At 44.3% G+C, this 23,124-nt stretch overlaps 1 pseudogene; it reads right to left on the bottom strand.

Moving 5' to 3' along the window:
* Positions 1-15,169: 15,169 nt before the first annotated feature.
* LOC142454113 (BUD13 homolog) lies at positions 15,170-16,766 on the bottom strand (annotated as a pseudogene).
* Between the last annotated feature and the right edge of the window lie 6,358 nt (positions 16,767-23,124).

The following is a 23,124-nucleotide window of genomic DNA, read 5'->3' as shown; positions in this document are numbered from 1 at the left end:
TTATTAATTTCGATGAAAACTTGAAATATAAGTGGTGATTGAGAGGAGAGGGGAACCCACCGCCTCAGCAGAACAGAGTAGCTGTGGAGGGTGATGGGAAGTGTGGAACTGGACAGTAGTGATGGATGGACATCAGGATGGACATAATCAATGTCACCAAATTGTTCACACAGAAACAAAATGCCATAGCCAATGTGTCTACCCAGGGGGGGGGGGAGCTTCAAAAAATTAGTGGAAAAATTCTGGGTTCGTTTGGGTTCTCTAGAGAAGCAAAACCAATGATGCTTGCATGGGTGTCTTTCTAGGAAGACATTTATACCAAGAAACGACGTACACAGTTATAGAAGTAGCTAAGTCCAGTCTGATTCATGTCCGTAGGTCAAGTGGAAGCTGGAAGCTTCTCCTGGTTCGTGTAACTGCAAGCTGGTGGATGCAGAGCTGAATGAATCCAAAGTCTGATGAATGAATCCCAGGGGACAGTCCTCCAATGACTCCTGGCATCTGCAGGCTACAGGATGGAGTGGTGAAGCGGATGCAGAAGCCAGATCCAGTAGAAGATTAAGGGGCTAGAGACTCGATTCTGCTCAGGGTCTCTCTCATATAAAAGGTCACACCTCCCAAGGAAGCGTCATTAGGTGGTGAACTGATAGGTTGGACTTCACCCGCACTTTTACCTGGGACTGTGTAATGAACACAAAATCTAGCCATCACAAATTCTATTACCTTTTCATTTAAGTTTCCACAGAGTTTTCCTTTGTTTTAAAAAATTTGGTTAATGTTTGGAAATTGATTGTGGTAGCAAATGTACAATGTTGCTGGATGTAATCGAAATATGGAATGATATGATACATGCATTAAGCCTAATTAATAATAATAAAACACTTATTTAATAAGAAAATATCATTTGTTTATTGAAACTCCCTCGTGCGTATATGTGTGTATACAGTAATACAAATTATTCATTAAAAGTGATTGATGATGAATGGTTAGCACGATGAGGTCATTTAATGTCACCTGAGGTCATTTAATGCCAGCTGTACCTGCGAAGAGCATTAAAATGGCAAAAGGTTTGTCACCTATGTATTTACCACAATGAGAGACTGTGTGCTTACTTAACCGGAGTGACTGAACACATAGGCCAAGAGCACCCTACAACAGGAGGATGTGATAATGTTGACATGGAGTGGCATGCGTTTCTATTCGAAAGCCAACAGGATAGACATCATCCTGAGGGAACAAAGGTTATTAGGAGAGATGACCAACTTTCAGAGAAGTGAATTTTGGCTGATGACAAAAGTGAAAGAAATAGCATTAACTTGATTGAATCCTGGCATGTGGTGAAAGGCTATTTGGGGAGCAACTACGGATGGTAAGAAACTGGCCACATGAAGTGGGAATTAAACCACTGGGGTGGCGTCACTAATGTTGAAGGTTCTGACTCTAGAAAAACTCAACCATCGAGCTCAGAAGCAACAAAGCCCACATGGAAGAAGCACACCAGCCTGGGTGATCACGAGGTGTCGAAGGGATGTGGTACCAGGCATAAGGGAACAAAAAACTTATAGTGAATGAGAGGGGAGTATAGATTGGGGACCCAAAGCCCATCTGTGACATCCCCTTACAGAAGGGTCTCGGGGAGGAGACAAGCCAGTCAGGGTGCAGTGTAGCAACGATGAAACATATAACTTTCTTTTAATTCTTAAATGCTTCCTCCTCCACACTATCATGATCCCAATTCTACCTTACAAATCCGGCTAGACCAGAGGATGTATACTGGCACAGATAGGAACTGGAAACACAGGTAGCCCAGGACATATGAACCCCTCAGGACCAGTGGTGAGAGGGGCAACGAGACCAGAGGGTGGAGCAAAGGTGGGGTAGAAAGGGGGGACCAATTATAAGGAACTACATATAACCTCCTCTCTGGGGGATGGACAACAGAAAAGTGGGTGAAGGGAAATGTTGGACAGTGTAAGATATGACAAAATAATAATAATTGATAAATTATCAAGGGTTCATGAGGGAAGGGGGAGCGGGGAGGGAGGGGAAAAATGAGGCGCTGACACCAAGGGCTCAAGTAGAAAGCAAATGTTTTGAGAATGATGATGGCAACACATGTACAAATGTGCTTGACACAATGGACAGATGTATGGATTGTGATAAGAGTTGTACAAGCCCCCAATAAAATGATTAAAAAAATAAAATAATAAGAAATAAATATTTCTAATTTAAAAAAAAGGAGATGGGTTTTGTCCCACCTGGATGTGATCTGACCCCGCTTGGAACTTCCATGGTGCTTTCTTACCACCTTCTGTTGTAGCTCCTGGTGCATATTGCTAAATGTTCTACATCGGAAAAAAAACCTCAGACAGGTTTAGGATAGCCAAGATTTTCGCATAATCATAACGCAGTGAAGTCAGTAGAAACCTAGAGAGGATTCGGAAATGGAATAATGCTGACATTAAACGAAAATCTCTCCATCAACAGATGAATGGCTAAACAAAATGTGGTACAGGTAGTCACTGGCATATGACTCAGCCCTGGTGGTCTAGTGGTCACACATTGGGGCGCTCGCCACAAGATCAGGAGTTCGAAACTACTAGCGTCTCCTTGGGAGAAAGAGGAGGCTTTTTCTCCCATAAAGAGTTATTGTCTCAGAAACCCACAGGGGCAGTTCTACCCTGTCCTATAGGGTCGCTGTGAGTCAGCATCAACTTGATGGCAGTGAGTTTTTTGAAAAGAGAAATGAAGTCCTGATACATGCTACCCTTGACTGCTTGTTCACTCACATGGTGCTCACATCTGCGCCTTTCGCAAATACTGGCGACTCCACCTTCGAGATCCACTCAGTGTCCCCTCCACGTCTCGCTGCCTTCTCTTCCTCCACTCAGGTCCCGGTGTCTCCACCGCCTGCTTCCTGCAGTTGTCAGCTCGCTGGCCTGCCTGCCGCTGCCTTTGCCTGGACTGGCTGGCCTTCACAGGGATGGCGAGGGCTCTGTGTTTGCGCTTTGCTTTTAGATTTTTTTTTTGACTTTTGAAAATTTCTTTACTGATAGATGCTTTTACAACTAACGAACATTTGGGAGTAATTATTCTGGAGATATCTGTGTTTAGATTTTTTACTTTTTTTTTGGTTGTGGTTTTCCGCGTCAACCATTTTCACACACACACACACACTTCAGTGATACTAATGCTACCCACCGTGTCGTGTAAGTAAATTCCTCCACAGTTTTAAATCCCTCTTCACAGAAACCCGGTGCCTCTCCCTGTTTGACCACTAATCAATTTGGGTCACTCCGGGTTTGTCTAGAGATTTCATCTAAGCAGCATAGCTGTTCTCTTCTGCGTCTTTCACTCGGCATCCCGTGGGAGCGTGCGTCAGACGCTCATTCCGATGGAAGCTGAGTCATGCCCCATTAAGGACCCTGGCGGTGCTGTGGGTTAGGCGTCGGACTGCTAACCGCAGGGTAGGTGGTTCGAAGCCACCGGCTGCTCAGTGGGAGGCAGACAGATGAAGCTGCCTTCTCCCTTAAGGATTTACAACTTGGAAGCTCTGCGTGGGGCCCCTACGGGTTGCAATAGACTCAGTGACAATGGGGTTGGCTTTGGGCTAATATTCCATCGCACGGATGAACCAGATCGTGTCTCCACTCAACGACTGATGGGCACTTGGGTTTTCTCCACCGGGGCACCATTGTGAATAGGACTGCTATGCGCACGGGTGTCCAAGGGAGCGGGACAGACAGGATTCCTTTGGAAACATATTATTCATTCTGCTTAAGCCCAGCTCAAAGCCTTCCAGTGGAGAAAAGTCCAAAGGCCCTTATTTGCCTACAATGTCCTCTCAGACGTGGCCCCAGGCCGTTCTGCTCCCATCCCCTGTGCCCCCCTCGCCCACTCATTGTGTCTCTGCTGTCCCTGACTCAGGACCGACGCCTGGAATATGCTTTTCTTTGGATCTCCACGTGGCTCTGCTTTCCGCTCCTGGCCCCAACACGACTTCTCCAAGGTAGACAGGAGGAGCTTTTACAAGCAGATCTTGTTCTCTTGGTCCACTCCCCAAACCCTGAACATCTGGTCCCCAACCACCTCCCCAGTCTCAATTTATTACTAGCCTCCAGCCACAAGGACCTCTTGCCTGTCTCTCAAGCAGGTGCAGCCCCAGGGCCTTAGTCTGTGCTACTTCCTCTTCCTCCAGTGCTCTTCCCTCAGACTTCCCTCAGGCTTTCATGACACATCTCAGGTCCTTCTTTCTCCCAAAGTTTAGCCCACGTGTTGCTCCCATTGTATTCTCCTTGTGTTACCTGGGCCTGGGCCACGTAAGGAGAACTCTCTCCCTGGGCACCTCTGTCTGCGGTCTCATCTCTCTCCAATTCTGCCCAGGAAGTTTACAGTGCACCCTTTCTGTTTCTATGTCTTATTGCATATCTTCAGTGAGGTCTCTTCCAAACCATGGCTAGTGATTCTGACATGGTGACTAAGGCAGGGTCGCGCCAAGCCCCAGCTCCGAACAAGCAAGCCGCAAAAGAGGTTTCTCAGATGCTCGTCTCTCAGTAAGTTAGAAGATGCCCCTCATTTTTAACGACAGACCAGCAATCGTTGCCAGATGCCATTTCACATCCACTAAAACAACCCAAAAGCAAAGAGCCGACATCCCCACGGGTTGACCTGGCTAAGACGCCACAGGAATGTTCACGCGTGCGTCTGGTGACGACATTCTGGAGCGCAATTTGGCCGTTGCTAACGAAGTTGAATGAGGGTCCTGGTTGTTTCCCCCAAACAGGAAACCTGGGTTCTGTTCCCAGCCAGTGCACCTCCTATGCAACACGCCTGTTCACCAGTGGAGGCTTGTATGTTGCTATGATGGTGAACGGGCTCCAGTGGAGCTTTCTGGCGAAGGCAGACTAGGGAGAAAGTCCTGGTAATGGGCTTCCAAATATTAGGGAGTGAGAATCACAGTGAAATTATGGGGGAGGTAACAGCTCAGGGGGAATTTTATGCCATTGTGCATGGGGTCATGGTGTGTGGTAGTTAGATGATCGTATGTTAACTTGAATTTCTGTGAATGAGTAGGGGTGAAGTCCAGCCTGTCAATCAGTTTACAGCCTGATGATGCCTCCCTGGCGGTGTGGCCTTCTTATAAGTGGGGAAATGTGGACTCTCCCTCTCTCTTTCTGCCACATTGCCTTCCTGCCCTCTGCAACTCTGATGGCAACTTGCAAAGGGGTGGAGTCTAGCCTGTCAATCAGGTCGCAGCTTGATGACATCATCTGGAGGCGCCACAGAGATACATAGCTCACTGGAGATCAGATGCAGACAGACTCTCTGCTTTGTCTCCCTGTGAGACATTCCCGTTGACAAGCCACATGGAGCTGTGCTGGAGGAGCCATGTGGAGATGCTTCCACCGTCACTGGGTCCATAAGACTCCACCCACTGGCCTGTGATCTTCCTGCACTCAGCCTCATTGCATGTGTTGCATGAGTCTGAAGAGGAATTTACAGACTGGTATCAAACAGATGGGCTAGAATCACTATGGACTTGACCTGGACTGGGCTGAGATATTTCCTCAACAAACAATTGCTCTTTTATACAAAGCTCTTTCGTACACACCTATGACTGTCTATCAATTTGTTTCTCTAGTCAACTCAGTCTAACACACAGGAGTAGAACCTTCTTGCCCAGAGAGGCTGGCGATCTTGAGCGGCTGACTTTGGGGCTCACAGCCCAATGCCTAACACACGATGTCACTAGGACACAGCCACCCTACGGCCCACAGAGAGAAACACGAGCTGGCCCGGCACGCCCTTCCCATTGTTGTTCTGTTGCAGCCCCCGTTCAGTCTATCTCATAGAGTGTTTTTTCTGGCTCTCTCTCACTGTCTGTTGTCTCCCTTCCTTGCCTTGTTGAACATTTCATGGGGGTTTGGGTGAGCGCTCACGGAGCACATTCGTTTCCCATTTAACAATGAATACGCATCTTGTTTCTTCACCCGAGATGCAGTCCCCTCAGGGTGTCAGCACTCTTTCCACTTCCTCTCTGCCTTTCCTGTTTCCATCCATCCTGCCTCCTCCCCATACCTGAACTTGGTTTTGGACAAATGCTGCCCTCTTGGTCTCGAGGGGCTGATTGTTTTGAGTTTTCTCACAGGTGTTATTGTTCACTTTCTAGGCCTGTCGATTGGTTGGCTGAGCCAAGGTGTCATTGTAAGGGCCAAGCCGTGCCTGACGCAGGCTTTGGTACTTTTCATTGCTTCATCTGCGCGGGGAAGGTGGGCAAAGAGCAAAGAAGGCTGGAGAAAACAGACGCGTTTGGAGGGTGCTGTTGGCCAAGGGTACCGCCGTGACCACGGACCGTGAGCAGAACAAACAAGCCCGTCTTGGAAGAAGTACGGCCAGAGTGTTCCATAGAAGTGAGGATGGCAAGACTTTGTCTCGTGTACTTTGGACTAGTTATCTGGAGGGAACCAGCCCCTGGCAAAGTAGTGGGCCAGGGAAGAAGAGAAAGACCCTCAGCTAGATCAACACAGTGGCTGCAAACGGGGCTCACGCATAAAAATTGTGAGAATGGCACAGGACCGGGCAGTGTTTTGTTCTGTTTTGTCGCTATGAGTTGAAATAGCCTTCACGGTAAACAACAACAACAACAATGATCTGGCTATAAGGTAGTTGCTGAGGGTGGCTCACTCCCAGATTTGAAGGGGTTCTAAAGGTCATCGTCTCTGGGGATCTACTAGTCTCCATCGGACCAGTACTTCTGGTCCCCTTCACGACTTTGCATTTTGTCCTGTATGTTTCTCCCATTCCATCCAAAGCAATTGTGATCAAGTCAATCCTGACTCGCAAGAAGCTGCAGAACAGAAAATTGCCCCCAACCCAAACAACAAAGCCCAACCTCCACGGAGTTGATTCCGACTCATGCTGTTGAGAGAAGCTCGGAGTCACTTCCGGCCCTATACCCAGCAGACGGGAACTTCGTCCCATCCTGCGCCATCCTCACGATAGTTCCCGGGCTTGACCCCATGGTGGCAGCCACTGGGTCAATCCATCATGTCACGGGCCTTCCTTTTGGCTGCCCCACCTACTTTACCTAGCCTGATGTCCTTCTGCAGGGACGGGTCTCTCCTGACAACATGTCCAAACTATGTCAGATGCAATCATCTCTCCATCCTTGCCTCTAAGGAGCATTCTGGTGGTGACTCATGGTGATCCGAGATATGGTCTCCGAGGCCTATGGGGGCAGATAGCCTCACCTTGGAATGACTGGCGGCTTTACAGCATTCCCAGGCTGTATGTTGGAACCAAAGTAAACTGCCATATTTGGCAGCTACGGAGCAGCTGGTAGGGTTGAAGAGCTGACCAGTGAGAAGCCAAACAGTTAACCATGGCACCACCAAAGCGCCTCTTGAATGGGATTAAGCCCAACCCCCAAATACTGCCATCAAGTCGATTCCAACTCATAACGACTCTATAGGACAGAGTAGAGCGGCCCCCAGGGGCTTGCAACTGTAGACTTTTATGGGAGTACAAAGTCTCATCTTTCCCCTGTGAGGGTATTGGTGGTTTCAAACTGCTGCCCTTGAGGCTATCAGCCCACCGCCAGGCCTCCTGTCAGAGGTGATTAGGACTCCAGAGCAGCTACACCATTGAATATTTCTCCAGCAATGCATGAAAGCTCTGGTTTCTTTTTTGTTTTTACAAAAGTCATTTTATTGGGGGCTCTTAGAGTTCTTATAACAATCCATACGTTTATTGTGTCAAACACATTTGTACATATGTTGCCATAATCCCTTTCTTCTTTTTATAAAAAATTCATTTTATTGAGGGCCCTTACAGCTCTTATCACAGCCCATCCATCCATCCATTGTGTCAAGCACATTTGTCCATATGTTGCCATCATCCTTTTCAAAGCATTTTCTTTCTACTTGAGCCCGTGGTCTCAGCTCCTCATTTCCCCCCCTCTCTCCCGAAAGTTCTGGTTTCAACCATCTTTGTCAGCACTTGGTTTGGTCAGAAATTTTTATTTTAGCAATCTAACAGGCGTGCAGTGGTATCTCGCCTGGCTTAAATGTGCATTTCTCTCCTGACTGGTGCCGGACAAAGGAATAGGAAGATGGAGGAAGCGTGGGCACATTTGCATCAAGGTTTTGGCACATAACCTTGCCTAGCTTGTGGGCTGCCAGGAGGATGACTAACCTCCGCACTGGAGGAAGACCAGTGGAACACTGCTCAGAATCGAGACTGGCGAGACTTTGTTTCTCTTACTTGGGACAGTCAGCCGGAGGGTGGACACCATGCTTGGTAAAGTAGAGAGTGGGTCAGCAAAGGGAGCAAGACCCTCAAGGAGATGGGCGGACACAGGGTCCGCAGCCATGAGCTCAAACATTTTGTTCTGTTACATATCAGGTCCCTGAGTCAGAGCTGCCTTGACAGCCCCTAACAACACAGCAACAACAGCAGCAACAGTGGTGCATGATGCTGGACATGTGTCTGTGGACTTATTTGTCATCTGTTTATCCTCTTTGCAGTCCAAAGCCTTTTTGTCCACTTTCCTAATTAGTTATTGTTGTTTTAAAATGTTTTTCTTTTGTAAGAGAAAAACAAACGCAAGTCAAACGTCTTCAGTTTTCTTCTGACACCCAGTTATATTGCACAAGCCGTGCACGGGCTTAAGGCTGGGAGTGTGTGCTGGTGAGTGTGTGCTTCAGCGAGAGGGGGAGGGGATTAGGGAGAGGGGGGGGAAGAGAGGCGAGATAGGCGAGGGAGGGGTTCCCCGTCGTCTGAGTGAGTGTGCCCCCTGGTGTTAGTGCTGTGTACACACGTGCCGGCTTTGTTCTTCATTCTCTTTGTATAAAAACCTACACGTGGTGGTCATGCATGGAGACACTGTGTGAGTCTTTACAATACGATCAGGGAATTCTTGGAAGGGGGGCTTCGCCAGCCCCACTTTGACACCCGTTGATGCTGACTCTATTCTTGAGTTCTGAGATGGGGCCCAGCCTCACCTGCCTCACCTTCAGGGTCCCTCCCAGCTTGCTTCCTGTTGACCTAGAGAACTCCTTCCCCACACCTCCCCCGTCCTATGCAGAGCCTTGCACAACAAAAGCACCACCACATTTTCTCTAAGTTCAATTTCATGTGTCAACAATCTTTGCCTGATATTTAACAACAGACATACAATGTTATGTCATCATTTTATTATTTCAGTGACTTGCTGAGTCATAGCTTTATTTCCTTTAAATCTAACATCATCAAAGCCAATAGTTTAAATGAGATAATTCATGCCATTTACCCATAGGTTATTTTTCATTGCTATATAAATATTTAGAGGCTTAATGATCTTAGTCTATTAATATGGTGTGACTATTTAATACTATTCTAAAAATATCCCATTATATCCAAAACTATTTTAAAAATAAAAATAAATCATTGTGTATAGTTTAAAATGCCTTATCTAAAATTTATGTTTACTTAATTTTATTTGACTTTCTAATGGTTTAATAATTCCCATCAAGTCTTTTATGGTAAACATTATTATTATAAATTAGCTACAAATATTTTAAAATGTCACATACAGCTACATTTAAAACCATAATTAAAAGTTTCCACTTGGCCTAAGAAACAAACAAAAATGACTAGTATTAAGTTTTCTTTGAAACTTAAAAAAATCTAAGATATAAAATTAAAACCCAGTAAGGTTAGCTGTCCTATGGCAACCTCAGATTGTTGAGAACATAAACTCCAAATGACCAGGAACAGTGCTAGGCCTTCAAACAGAGAATTACGGGAATAAGAGACAATATATTTAACTACTTTAAAAAATACATTGTCCCATCATGTTATACCAAGATACAGATACATTTTAGACTTTATTGTTAAATACTTATACATCTTTTTAAAAAATTTGTTCATTACAAACTCTTAAGTGCCAAATTATTCTGTTAGCTGCCTCTTCATAGAAATGTCAACACACACAAAAAAAAATTAAAAAAAAAAAAAGAAATGTCAACACATTGACACCTTAATTCAAACAACAAGAAATCTTTAACACCCTAATGACCCCAAACAGGCAACACCTAAAAGAGGCAGCTGATCCCACCATCAGAATACAGGTACCATACAACCTGTTACAATGTTTGGACTTTAGTTTACACTTATAACCATTCCTAGTTCACTGGCTGTGTTTCCTTTTTATAGACTTCTTCCCTAATAGTTTGTTCATAATAAAAAAATAATCGAGTTTCATACGTTTCTCCTATTTTTTCCCCCCTGAAACAGGGACTTTCGGACAAATAAATTTTGGAACCTATGGGCTAGAGGGTAGACAGGTGCTAACTTGGGTTTAGGGGAAGACAGTATTCTACAAGGGAAAGAAGAGAAAACAAAAGGGGTGCGGTGGGTAGGATAAGATATTGGGAGATTTGATAAGTAGTTACTTAAAATTTTTTTAGTAGTTTTATTGACATCTAATTTAAGTGCTGTACAATTCAATCATTTGAATACATTAAAAAGAGTTGTGCAATCATCCCCACAATCAATTTTAGAACATTTTCTTCATCTGTCCCCATTATTATTAGCTTCCCATTACCTCCCAAACTCTCCTGCCACAACCCTAAGGAACTATTAATCTAGTTCCTGTCCCTAGATAAGTAGTTTAAATTGTTGAATACTAAATTGGTTATCTGTAATATAAACCTCACCTAATTCACAATAAAAAGTTTTTAAAAAAGAAAATGATTAACAAACGAGCAAACAAAAAAACCCAGAGGCCAAGCTATCACATGACAAAAACAAAACTGATAATGCCTGGCTACCTTTCATAGATAGCATCTACGATCTTAAAGCCTATCTCCAAAATAGACAGTTATCTAAAATCCATAAAAAAATACATCATATCCTCCCCCCCCAGCTCCAAGACACTGTAATGATCAGCGAATGTCAATAGAAATTCTTAATCCAAAGGAGGGGTGTGTGAAAGAGCCTCTAAAATGTAGGTGCTTGGCAAATGGGAGACTTGGGACCAGGATGCAAACCAAACTCTATTTTTCTTTATGATAGCAGACCTGAGTAATGACACACTCAAATGGAGCTCCCTTTACCAGTACAGGGATGATGAGGACGAGGGGGCAGAACTGCTATGACCCAGAAAGCATGTTTTTGCAGAAGCTGTCTTATTCTCGAGGAGCCCTGGTGGCATAATGATTACACATTGGGCTACAACCTGAAAGGCCAGCAGTTTGAAACCACTTGCCACTCTGGGGGAGAACGGCCTGGCTTTCTACTCCCATAAACCGCTACAGTCTTAGAAACTCAATGGGCAGTTCTACTCCATCCTACAGGGTTACTATGAGCCAGCATCAATTCAACACCAGTGAGGGTGTGTGTGTGTGTGTTATCCTAAAAGCGAAGTCAACTATTTTCAGAAAGATGCTCGTGTAGGCTAGCATCAGGACAGGACTCTAGAAATGAACTGATTCATGACTTTACTGATATATGACTTACAGTTACTGTTTGTGAAGACAAGGTATTATAATGAAATGTTCAAAGATCTGGACTTAGAAAGTCAGAAAGGAAGAACATGTTCAGCATATCTCAAGCTGAAAGAACTGAAGCAAAATTCAAGCCTTGAGGTGCAATGTTAAGGAATTTATGGGCAAAATATCGAACAATGCGGGAAGCTTCAAAAGACGATGGAAAGAATACACAAAGTACTGTGCCCCAAAGAATCAGTTGATTTTCAACTCTTCCGAAAAGTATTCTATGTTCAAGAACTGATGATATTGAAAGAAGTCCAGACTGCACTGAGGCTTTAGGGAAAAGCAAGTCTCCAGGAATTGACAGAATTCCAATGGAGATGCTTCAACAAGTGGACGAAGAACTGGAGGTACTCATTAATCTATGCCCAGAAATTTGGAAGACAGCTAGCTGGCCAATTGACTGGAAGCGATCCATATTTGTGGCCAACAAAAGATGACCCACAGGAAGGCAAATTATAATGATAAATTATAAAAGTATAATTAATACCACTTGTAAATAAAATTGTGTGGAAGGTAATGCTAAAATAGCTACAGCAGTACACTGACAGGAAACTCAGAAATCCAAGCCAGTTTCAGATGAAGCCATAGAACGAGGGATAGCAGTCAGATGGACCCTGGCGGACAGCAGAGAATACCAGAAAGATGAGTACTTGTTTATTTATTTATTTATATTTTATGTAGCTTGAAAATGGAGGTGTTCCTTGGTCTGATGATCAAGGAATGAGAGAGAGAGAGTGTGAGAGAGTGAGAGAGTGAGAGAGTGAGAATGTGAGAGTGTGAGCGAGTGAAAGACAGTGAGAGAGAGAGTGAGAGAGTGAGAGAGTGAGAGAGTGAGAGAGAGAGAGAGAGAGAGAGAGAGAGAACTTGTTTTTACTGACTATGCAAAGGTATTCTGGAAGCATGAATTTACATGTATGCAACTGATGGCTTGTCCACCATCAGCACCTAGCCTTGTGTTGGTGGATGATATTGAGCTTTTGCCTTGTCTCTTTCCATTGATGTGATCGATTTGACTCCTGTCTTTCATCTGGTGGGATTCACTTAGTCACTATTCATGTCATTGAAAAACGCTCCTTGTAATAATTAATCAGTCTTGCCTGTCATTTTGGTGTATTGTGGTGGATTGGATACATGTACAGGCACGCTGTTCTTAGATACCATTGGGTTGGTTCTGACCCATAGCGACCCTCTGTATGACAGAATGAAACAGTTTGGTCCTGGGCCATCCTCACCATTGTTCTTATGTCTGAGCCCATTGTTGCAGCCACTGTGTCCATCCATCTTATGGAGGCTCTTCCTCTTGTTTTCCCGCCTCTCTACTTTATCAAGCATGACGTCCTTCCCCTAGGACTAATCTCTCCTGAAAACACGTCCAACGTGTATAAGACGGAGTCCTGACATCCTTGCTTCTAAGGAGCATTCTGGCTGTACTTCCTCCCAGAAAGATTTATTGTTCTTTTGGCAGTCCATGGTACTTTCAATATTCTTCCCCAGCACCATAATTCAAAGGTGTCCATTCTTCTTTGGTCTTTCTTATTCAGTGTCCACATTTCATATGCATATGTTGATTGGAAATGCCATGGCTTGGGTAGGCACACCTTATTCCTTAGAGTAACATCAAAGTAGCTTTCCAACGCTTTAAAGAGATAATTGGGCAGCAGATTTACAATGAGTTGCTTGATCTCTTGACTTCTGCTTCCATGAGCATTGACTGTGGATCCAATCAAACCAAAATCCTTGACAACTTCAATCTTTCCTCCATTTATCATGATGTCACCTCTTGGTCCAGTTATAAGGATTTGGGTCTTTTTACATTGAGTAGTGATCCATACTGAAGACTGCAATTCTTGATCGTCATCAGCAAGTGCCTCAAGTCCTCCTCACTTTCGGCAAGCAAGGTTGTATCATCTGCATGACACAGGTTGTTGATCAACCTTCCTCCAACCCTCCAAGACCTTGATGATCAAGAGGAGGCCAGGGTCAGGAGCAGGAACAGGGAGAGAGGGGTAGGATGTTGAGGAGGGCAGGAGGAAAGACTGGGGGATGGGCAGAGAAAGAGAGCCACATGTATGGAAGGTTTAACAGGACAGTGCTGTTGATTTCATTTCTTGAGATGGGCTGTGTAAATAGATACAATATTTAAAAAAATCCCTCCAGATTCCTTATCCTCCCAAGCCTAAATAATTGTCTGAGTGGTTAAGAAAAATGAGGAAAAGCAAAACTGAAATGGACTTGGAGTCTTTTGTGATAAACAAGTTAATCTCAAGCAAGCAAGCAAAAACCTTCCTTCTGATGCCACATTCTTCCTCATATAATCCAGCTGCTCAGTATCCAGATCATATAATTATGATAAGAAGATAAAACCCCGACACACGCCTTTCCTGATTTTCAGCCGAGCAGTGTTTCATTGCTGTGTTCATACCACTGCCTCTTGATCCATGTACAGATTCTGCATGACCACCTTGAAGTCTTCCGGGATTCCCATTCTTCTCAAGGCTGTCCGTAGTTTGTTGTGATTCACACAGTCGAATGCCTTTGTATTCTCCTCTTTCAGCCAAGATTCATCGGATGTCAGCAACAATATTTCTTGTTCCCCGTCCTTTTCTGAATTCAGCCAAACCTCTGGAAGCTCCCTGTCAATGTACAGCTGCAACAATTGGTGGATAATCTGCAGCAAAATTTTACTTGTGCGCAGTTTAGTGATATTGTTCTACAATTTGAGCATTCTGTTGGACAACCTTTTCTTGGGATGGGTACAAATATGGGTCTTCTCCAGTCTGTTGGTCAAGTAGATGTCTTCCAAAATGTTTGGCCTAGACCTGTGAGTGCTTCCAGTGCTTCATCAGCTTGTTGAAACATTTCAACCATTTTTGGAGCCTTGATTTTGGCTAAGGCTTTCATTGATGCTTGGACTTATTCCTTCTTTGTCATTGGTTCTTGCTTATATGCTACTTCTTGAAATGGCTGGATGTCAATTAGTCTTTTTTGGTACAGCGACTGTGTATTCTTGCATCTTCTTTTGCTGTGTCTTGTGTCATCCAGTATTTTGCCCATAGAATCTTTCAGTATTGCAACTGGAGACTTGACTTTTTCTTTTGTTCTTTCAGTTTAAGAGGTGGTGACGTGTTCTTCGTTCCTGGTTTTCTAGCTCCAGGTCTTTGTGCAATTCACTATACGACTTTGCTTTGTCTTCTCTAGCTGCACTTTGGAAATTTCTGTTCAGCTCTTTGACGTTACCATTTCTTTCATCCGTCTTAGCTACTCAATGACTAGCGGCTTTTCAGTCTCTTCTGACATCCAATATAATCGTTGCTTTCTTTCCTGTCTTTTACTTATTTTTTTAAAAAATAAATGTATGTTTATTAATTAAAAAAAGAAAAATCCTTCCCAAGGATAAGCCCTGGGACACCGAGATCAATGCTTCCTCTGAACGCCAGTAACAGCAGTGTCAGCACACCCAAGACATACAGGCGTCTCAATCCAAACGGCCAGTCCCACATAGTCTGCTGGGGTCAGTGGGGTCAAAGCTGCCACTCATCAAGTCGCTGGTCTCTGTGACAATTGTAACCATTGGATATGTGGCTGACCAATTCTACTGTGGCAACCCAGAGTCACGGCCCCCAGTCTGGAGAAAGTTACATGTCTCCAACACCCCACTTGTAGGCGAGTTCCTCCACTGCCTTCTTGCCGGCCAGTCTGGCAAAGTGCTTCTGCTCAAACCCATTGGACCTGTCTACTCCATCCCAGTGATACCAGGGCAGATACTGAATCTGTTGGGAGGAGGCGCTGGGCCACTGTAGCGCGGTCTCCCTTTCTCATTCTTGTTCACCTTGGCTTTTTTTTTTTTTTAATGAAGTTGGCCCTGGGGCCCCCATCTCTTTATTGCTCTCTCAGCATCTGGTCCAGGTCTTCATCATCAATGGAGCGGGCCCGAGGCTTCTACATCTCCTTCATTACAGCCTCCACGTTTCATTCTACATCTCTTTCATTACAGCCTCTACATTTCATTCTACATCTCCTTCATTACAGCCTCCCTTTCCCACACTGGGCATATAGCTCATCTCTTTCCGTGTCCTTCTCAGCTTTGCCTTTTTTGCTCTAAACGTTCCAGTTTCAAGGTCCTCTTCTGCCCAGACTTATCTAAACAAACAAACAAAAAAACACAACAACAAACAAATGGTTTCACCATACTGGAATTCAGCTGCAACCCCCTGGGCTGTTTGGTCCCGCTTCTTGAGCTTGGGCTCTCCCGCTGTATGTCAGTTAGCACCAAGCCAGTTTGGACCCCAGATAACATGTGGGCAGCCTTCTTCCCAGGAGGCTGGCTCCTCTGGGCTGGCGACAGGTCAGAATCAGAAGAGCGGGTCCTCCTTTTCCTTCTTGGTGGCAGAGGTCGGAATCCGGGCTCCGCTGCGAAGGTCTGTTCCGCGGGGGTGACAGATCTGAGCCAGAATCTGGGTGTGCCTTAGAAGCGCGCTTATGTAGAAAATGGGATTTTGCCTGCTTTTTTTCCGCGGAGGGGAGAGGTGCGAGGCACACCCACCTTTGCTGTTCTTCGGGGTCAATGGATGTGAACGAAGGGCCTGACCCCTTGCGAGATGGAGAGGACTTCCTACTCTGTCTGGGGCTTGACTGCTGTTGGTTCTGGGTGGTGAATGAGGGGAACCGGAAGACAAACTGGGGGAGTCACGACGAGCCCTGGGCGGGGAGATACAGCTGAGAAACTGTGATGACTCCTCCGCAGAGAAGACAGAGCCCGTGAGTCGTGAGGGGCTTTCCAACGAGAGACAATGGAAGAATTCCGATGTGGCCTCTGGAGTGGGGAAGGATCCAGGGAGCCATGGCAGACCCTCCTGGGAGGAGATGAGGCTGGAACACCCTGATGGAAATGCTTCTGTGAGGCTAGGTCTTCACTGTGGTCTCCTAGAAGTTTCTATTTGGCACTGGTACGAAAGGCCTCCATCTGCTTGACCTCTTCTGGCCGCTCAGCCACAAACTCAGCCACAACAGGCAGGCCTCCATCATCTTCGTCTTCCTCCTTTTCTGGTTTAGGGGTGGAGATTGTGGCCCAGCTCACATCGTCATCCACAGTCCTCATTCCCTTGCCTCCGGGCCCGCCGGGCTTCAGCCTCTTTTTGCGGCGATCGCGACCAGACTCGGGGCCCCAGCATCAGTCCCGAACAAGTAGCGCTTCAGACACTCGGCCTTGGAGAGCAGCGGAGCTGCCACCATCTCCGCGGGCGACAAAGTTACTCGAGAACGTGAACTGGCTGGTAGTCTCTTTCCTGTCTTTTAATGACCTTGTGTTTTCTTTGTGTCTATCTTTTTACGTTAGCTCATCAGGTCTGCTGTCATCAGCATTCACAGTGCCAAATATGCGCGCGAGATGGTCAAAATTCAGGAGGGACGGTCTCAAGCTCGTATGTTGGCCCCTGTGACCTTGTTTTCATTTTCCTCAGCCTCAACCTGAACTTGCATATGAGCATTTGGTGGTTTGCTCCCCAGTCGGCCCCTGGTCTGAGGTGGAGCAGCTGATATGCTTGTGGCCAGTTTGATTTCTGTGTATCCCATCTGATGAAGTCCATGTCCGTAGTTGCTTTTTGTGCTGTTGAAAAAAGGTATTTGTGATCAAGAAGCCACTGGTCTTGCCAAATTGTATCATGTGATCGCTCCAGCTTCATTTCTATTACCAAGGCCATCTTTTCCAAGTGCCATTCCTTCTTTTTTGTTTCCAACTTTTGCATTCCAACTGCCAATAATTACCCATCCATCTTGATGGTGTGTTTGATCAATTTTCGACTGCAGACATTGGTAGAATTCAATTTCTTTATCACTAGCTTTTGTGGTTGGTGCATTCATTTGAATAATACTTGTATGGACTGGATTTCCTTTAATTTGGATAATTATCCTATTACAGAGATCATCGAACTTCAAGGGAGATCTTGAAATGTCCTTTTTGATGAATTCAACGCCAATCCTTGGGATGGTTTCATTCCTGACCTAGTAAACCATATGTTTTTTTGATTCAAAAAGTGACCCATATCAGCCCATTTCAGTTCACTAATATCTAGCATATCAGTCTTTATGCATTCCATCTCGTTTTTGACAACTTCCAATTTTACGAGGTACATATATCATACATTCCACTTGCGATTGTTGATTTCAGCTATATCTTCTCATTTTGAGCCATGCCCCACCAGCACATGGAGGTCCTTTAGGCATTTCTCACAAATGCTTTACTCCATCTGTGTCATAGCAGTTGACTCTACTTTGAGAAAGCAGATCTTCTTGTTTATTTTAAATTAAAAAAATAATTTCAAGGGGGCTCGTACAACTCTTATCACAATCTATATATACATCCATGTGTCAAGCACATTTATACACTTGTTACCATCATCATTTTCAAAACATTTTCTTTCTACTTGAGCTGCTGGTATCAGCTCCTCATTATTTCCCTCCCTCCCTCATCTTCCCTCCCACATGAACTCTTTGTAATTTATAAATTATTACTTTTTTTCGTCTTACACTGACCTATGTCTCCCCTCACCCACTTATCTGTTGTCAGTCCCCCTTGGAGGGAGATATATGTAGATCATTGTGATCAGTTCTCCCTTTCTACCCCAACCTTCCACTTCCCCTCCTGGCATCGCTACTCTCATTATTGGTCCTGAGGGGTTTATCTGCCCAGGATTTCCTGTGTTTCCAGCTCTGACCTGTACCAGTGCATATGCTCTGGTCTAGCCATATTTGTAAGGTAGAATTGGGGTCATGATAGTGGGGAGGGAGGAAGCATTAAAGAACTAGAGGAAAGTGTGTGTTTGTCAGTGCTTTACTGCATCCTGGCTGGCTTGTCTCTTTCTTGAGACCCTTCTGTAAGGGAATGTCCAATTGTCTACAGATGGGCTTTGGGTCTCCACTCCGCACTCCCCCTCATTCACAATGATATGATTTTTTGTTCTGAGTCTTTGATGCCTGATAGCTGATCCCATCGACACCTCATGAGCGCACAGGCTGGTGTGCTTCCTCCATGTGGACTTTCTTGGAGAAGGCAGACCTTCCTCAGTCATATTTTGAGTGCCTTCTGACCTGAGGGGCTTATCTTCTGGCACGATGTCTGACATTGTTCTGTTTCTGTTCTTGAGGTTTTCAGTACCAGACAATATTTCAATGCTACCTGTAAGGTTCCCAGTGGCTAATGCCTCCGAAGGGGACAGCCAATTATTTCTTCATGGTGGGTTCTTAGTCTCTGCTCTGATGAGCCTGTTTACCTTGGGAGTCCCTGCTGGCATCTGAGACAACAGTGACTTAATTTCCAGCACCACAGCAACACACAGCCACCACAGTATGACAAATGGACAGACAGGTGGCGCACTCATTGAGATCCAGTTGTTAATAATATAGCCTTATTGAGTCAGAATCAACTTGATAGTACACAGCAACCAAAACGAGTATCTTTCTAATGTCTGCAGAATCTGAAACAATGACTTTTCTTTCATTCTTTTTTCCCTTTCATTCTGGATATTGGCACTTTGTGTGTTCTCTCCTCAAACTTTCCCCACACCTTGGATCAGTCTGTTGTTGAACACTTAATTTTATTACTGTTTTTAAGGAATAATTGTTGACTTAAAAATGTCTTCTCCATTGCTTGTAGCAAGCCTTCTTAATGTATCTATGATCTTATCTTTATCACTTTCTGCAACTATTTTAGGTTTAAAAAAACAAAAAAAAAAGGTCGCTTCTAGGACTCAGGTGAGGCTGACCCACACTGTAGTATTTTTACTTTCTCTCCGTATGTGTGTGTATATACATATGAAAAAGCAGGAAAATGAATAAATGGGACTGAAAAGTAGTTGCTGTCTCTTTATGGTGAAACTGCTGAAAAACACTGAGTATGTGACAGACTTCCAGAATAATGAACAGATCAATTTTGGAAGAAATACAGTCAGAACGATCCTTAGAATGAGGATGGAAACACTCTGTCTCATGTACTTGGAACATGTTATTAAGAAGGACCAATTACTGGAGAAGAACTAATTCTGACCCTTTGATAAAGTAAAGGGTCAGTAAACAAGAGGAAGATGCTCACTGAAACCAACTGACACAGCTGCTGCAACATTGAGCTCAACGATAGCAATGAGTGTGAGGACGTATTGTGTTTCATTGTGCATGGGGCCACTATGAGTCAGAACGGACTTACTGGCATCTAAGAACACTCACATAAACCTGCAAAGAACATGCGATTTTGCTTTTGTTGGTGCAGTGTTTTCTGGCTTGTGTTTTACTGAGAGTCTAATGTCTGTAGGTTGATTATCTTTCATTACTTTTGGGGGAAATTTGTGTTAGTTAGATAATTTTATGTCCACTTGAAGATGTATAAAAGTGTAGGGGTGGAGGTCTGTCTAAATAAGATAGATCGGATGAACAATCTGGAGGAGAAAACAATGGGACCGACAGTTCCGGGGAGACATGGAGAGAGTGAGATTGGGGGAAGGAAGTGGTGTTAACAAACCCAGGGACAAGGGAACAACAAGTGATCCAAATCGGTGGTGAGGAAGGTGTAGGAAGCCTGGTAGGGCATGATCAAGGGTAATGTAACCGAGTGGAATTACTGAAGCACAAATGAAGACTGAGCATGATAGTGGGACAAGAGGAAAGTAAAAGGAAAGAGAGGAAAGAGCTAGAAGGCAAAGGGCATAGATAGAGGTCTAAATAAAGGCATGTACATATGTAAATATATTTATATGTGAGGATGTGGAAATAGATCTATGTGCATATATGTATAGGTTTAGTATTAAGGTATCAGATGGACATTGGGCCTCCACTCAAGTACTCACTCAATGCAAGAATATTTTGTTCTATTAAACTGGCATTCCATGATGCTCACCTTCCCGACACAATCACTGAAGACAAAGCGGGTACATAAGCAAATGTAGTGAAGAAAGTGGATGGTGCCTGGTTATCAAATGATATAGCATCTGGGGTCTTAAACAAGTGGTCATCTAGCTCAGAAACAACAAGGCCCACATGGAAGAAGCACACCAGCCTGCATGATCCTGAGGTGCTGAGGGGATATTTATCAGGCATTATCAGAACAAAAAAATCATATCATTGTGAATGAGGGGGAGTGTGGAGTAGAGACCCAAAGCCCATCTGTAGGCAATTGGACATCCCCTTATGGAAGGGTCATGGGGAGGAGATGAGCCAGTCAGGGTGCAGTGTAGCAACGATGAAACATACAACTTTCATCTAGTTCCTAAATGCTTCCCCACCACCCCACTATCATGATCCTAATTCTACCTTACAAATATGACTAGAGGATATACACTGGTACAGATAGGAACTGGAACCACAGAGAATCCAGGAAGGATGATCCCTTCAGGACCAGTGGTGAGAGTGGCAATAACGGGAGAATAGAGGGAGGGTGGGGTGGAAAGGGGGACCCGATTACAAGCATCTAATATAACCTCCTCCCTGGGGGATGGACAACAGAAAAGTGGGTGAAGGGAGATGTCAGACAGTGTAAGATATGACAAAATAATAATTTATAAATTATCAAGTATTCATGAGGGAGGGGAACGGGGAGGGAGGGGGAAAATGAGGAGCTGACACCATGGGCTTAAGTGGAGAGCAAATGTTTTGAGAATGATGAGGGCAATGAATGTACAAAGGTGCTTGACACAATTGATGTATGTATGGAATGTGATGAGTTGTATGAGCCCCTAATAAAATGATTTTTTTAAAAATGTAGGGGTGGAATCCAACCTGTCAATCAGGTCACAGCCTGATGCTGTCTCCTTGGGGGCATGGCCTTCTTACAAGGAGGACCCTGGAATCTACTGTCTCTTTTCTGCTCTGCCCTCCTGCCGGCTGTCATTCCACTCACCTTGGATCCACATGATCCTCCTGCGCTTTGAGCCATTGCATGTAGCTGCTTGAGTCTGAAGAGGGACTTGTCGATTAGTATCACACTTAGGGACTTGAGTTGGACCAGGCTGGGATGCTTTCTTGACATGCAATTAATTCAGATATAAAGCTCTTTCGTATACATATATGAGTGTCACTGGATTTGTTTCTCTAGTCAGCCTGGCCTAACACTCAATTCCTTCAATTTCTTTTCAAATGTTTCTCCTGCCACATAATAGTTCCTCTAACCATCAGGGATTTCTATTTCATGTACGCCAAGTTGTTTTTTATTGTCTCAGCTGTCAACAATGCCATTGATAGCTTTAGTTTGTATTCCACCCGTTTCCTGGATATTTCCTCTTTGTCTTTTAAGTTCACTGATCGTTTTTTCTGCTACTAAGGACGTACAATAAATTCTTCGTGTCAGATGTTATGGTTTTTCATTTGTACAATTCCCACTTGGCCGTTTTTCAGAGCTTTAAGTTCTCTCTTGAAATCTGCTGTCTGTTAGCCCATTTTGTCCTCTAATTTCTTCTATGGCACGTATATATTGATCCTTATCTGCTTATTCCACTGAGGTCAATCTATAGATCTGCTTCCCTTGCTTTTTGCTTGCTTTATGCCTTTGCATTATGCTTTGGGTATTTTAAGCATAAAAATCGGTAGAAACCATGCCATAAAATATTTTTTAAAACTTTTGTCTTTCCTAAAGCATTTCCCCCTCCAGTTGGTGAAAGTCTAATCCTTTTGATCTCACACAAAATTTTGAGAGATATTCACATCTGTAAAGGTCTTACAGATCTGTAAAAACTATAGTGTCACCCCAACAAAGACACCACAGAGGACCATCAGGGACACGGATCTTAGAACCATGTAGCCCATCAGTGTCAGAGTACCACACTCTGGGTCCCTTTCTTGCTTTATTGTTAATGGTTGAGTCCTAGACCCATCATTCTTTGTGCAGAAAGAGTTAACAGTGCAGTGGGAGGCAGAGCACTGTGGGTTGGTTGTTAGTGATTATTGAGTCGATTCATACAATGCGCAGAGTAGAGGTGGGCTTCGCAGGATCTTCAATAGCGGATTTGGTGGTGGGAGATACATGGCTAAGAATTTCTTCTGATGTGCCGTTGAGTGGACTCAAACCACCAACCTTTCTCTCCTAGTGGAGAATTTAATCATTTGTACTAACTGGGATCCATTGTTGTTTGGGCGTGGCATTCTTGTAGTAAAAAAAAAATCCCTTTGCTTAAAACCATAATGACAGTGCAAGATAAGCTAAAATAATAATTTATAAATTATTAAGGGTTCATGAAGGAGGGGGGAATGGGGAGGGAGGGGGAGAGAAAAAAAGGAAAATGAGCTGATTCCAGGAACCCAAATGGAAGGCGAATTTTGAGAATGATGAAAGCAATGAATTTATAAGGGTGCTTTACTTAATTGATGTATGTATGGATTGTGATAAGAGTTGTATGAGCCCCCCAAAAGTGATTTAAAAAAACCGTAATGAAAAGTCCTCCTTTTGTTTAAGTGATTGGAATCACTAATGCTTTTACTTTTTCTTTCATTCATTCATTCATTCTTTCTTTCTTTCCTTTCTTTTCCTCCCCCCCGTCCTCCTCCTTCTACAAAATTGTAAAGGAAAACAAAAACTAGTCTAGGAGGCCTGGAATGACCTGGCCAGAGAATG

This window comes from Tenrec ecaudatus, chromosome 1 (assembly GCF_050624435.1).
Source record: "Tenrec ecaudatus isolate mTenEca1 chromosome 1, mTenEca1.hap1, whole genome shotgun sequence".
In the NCBI taxonomy this organism is placed as follows: Eukaryota; Metazoa; Chordata; class Mammalia; order Afrosoricida; family Tenrecidae; genus Tenrec; species Tenrec ecaudatus.
This window is presented reverse-complemented; position numbering and strand designations above follow the sequence as displayed.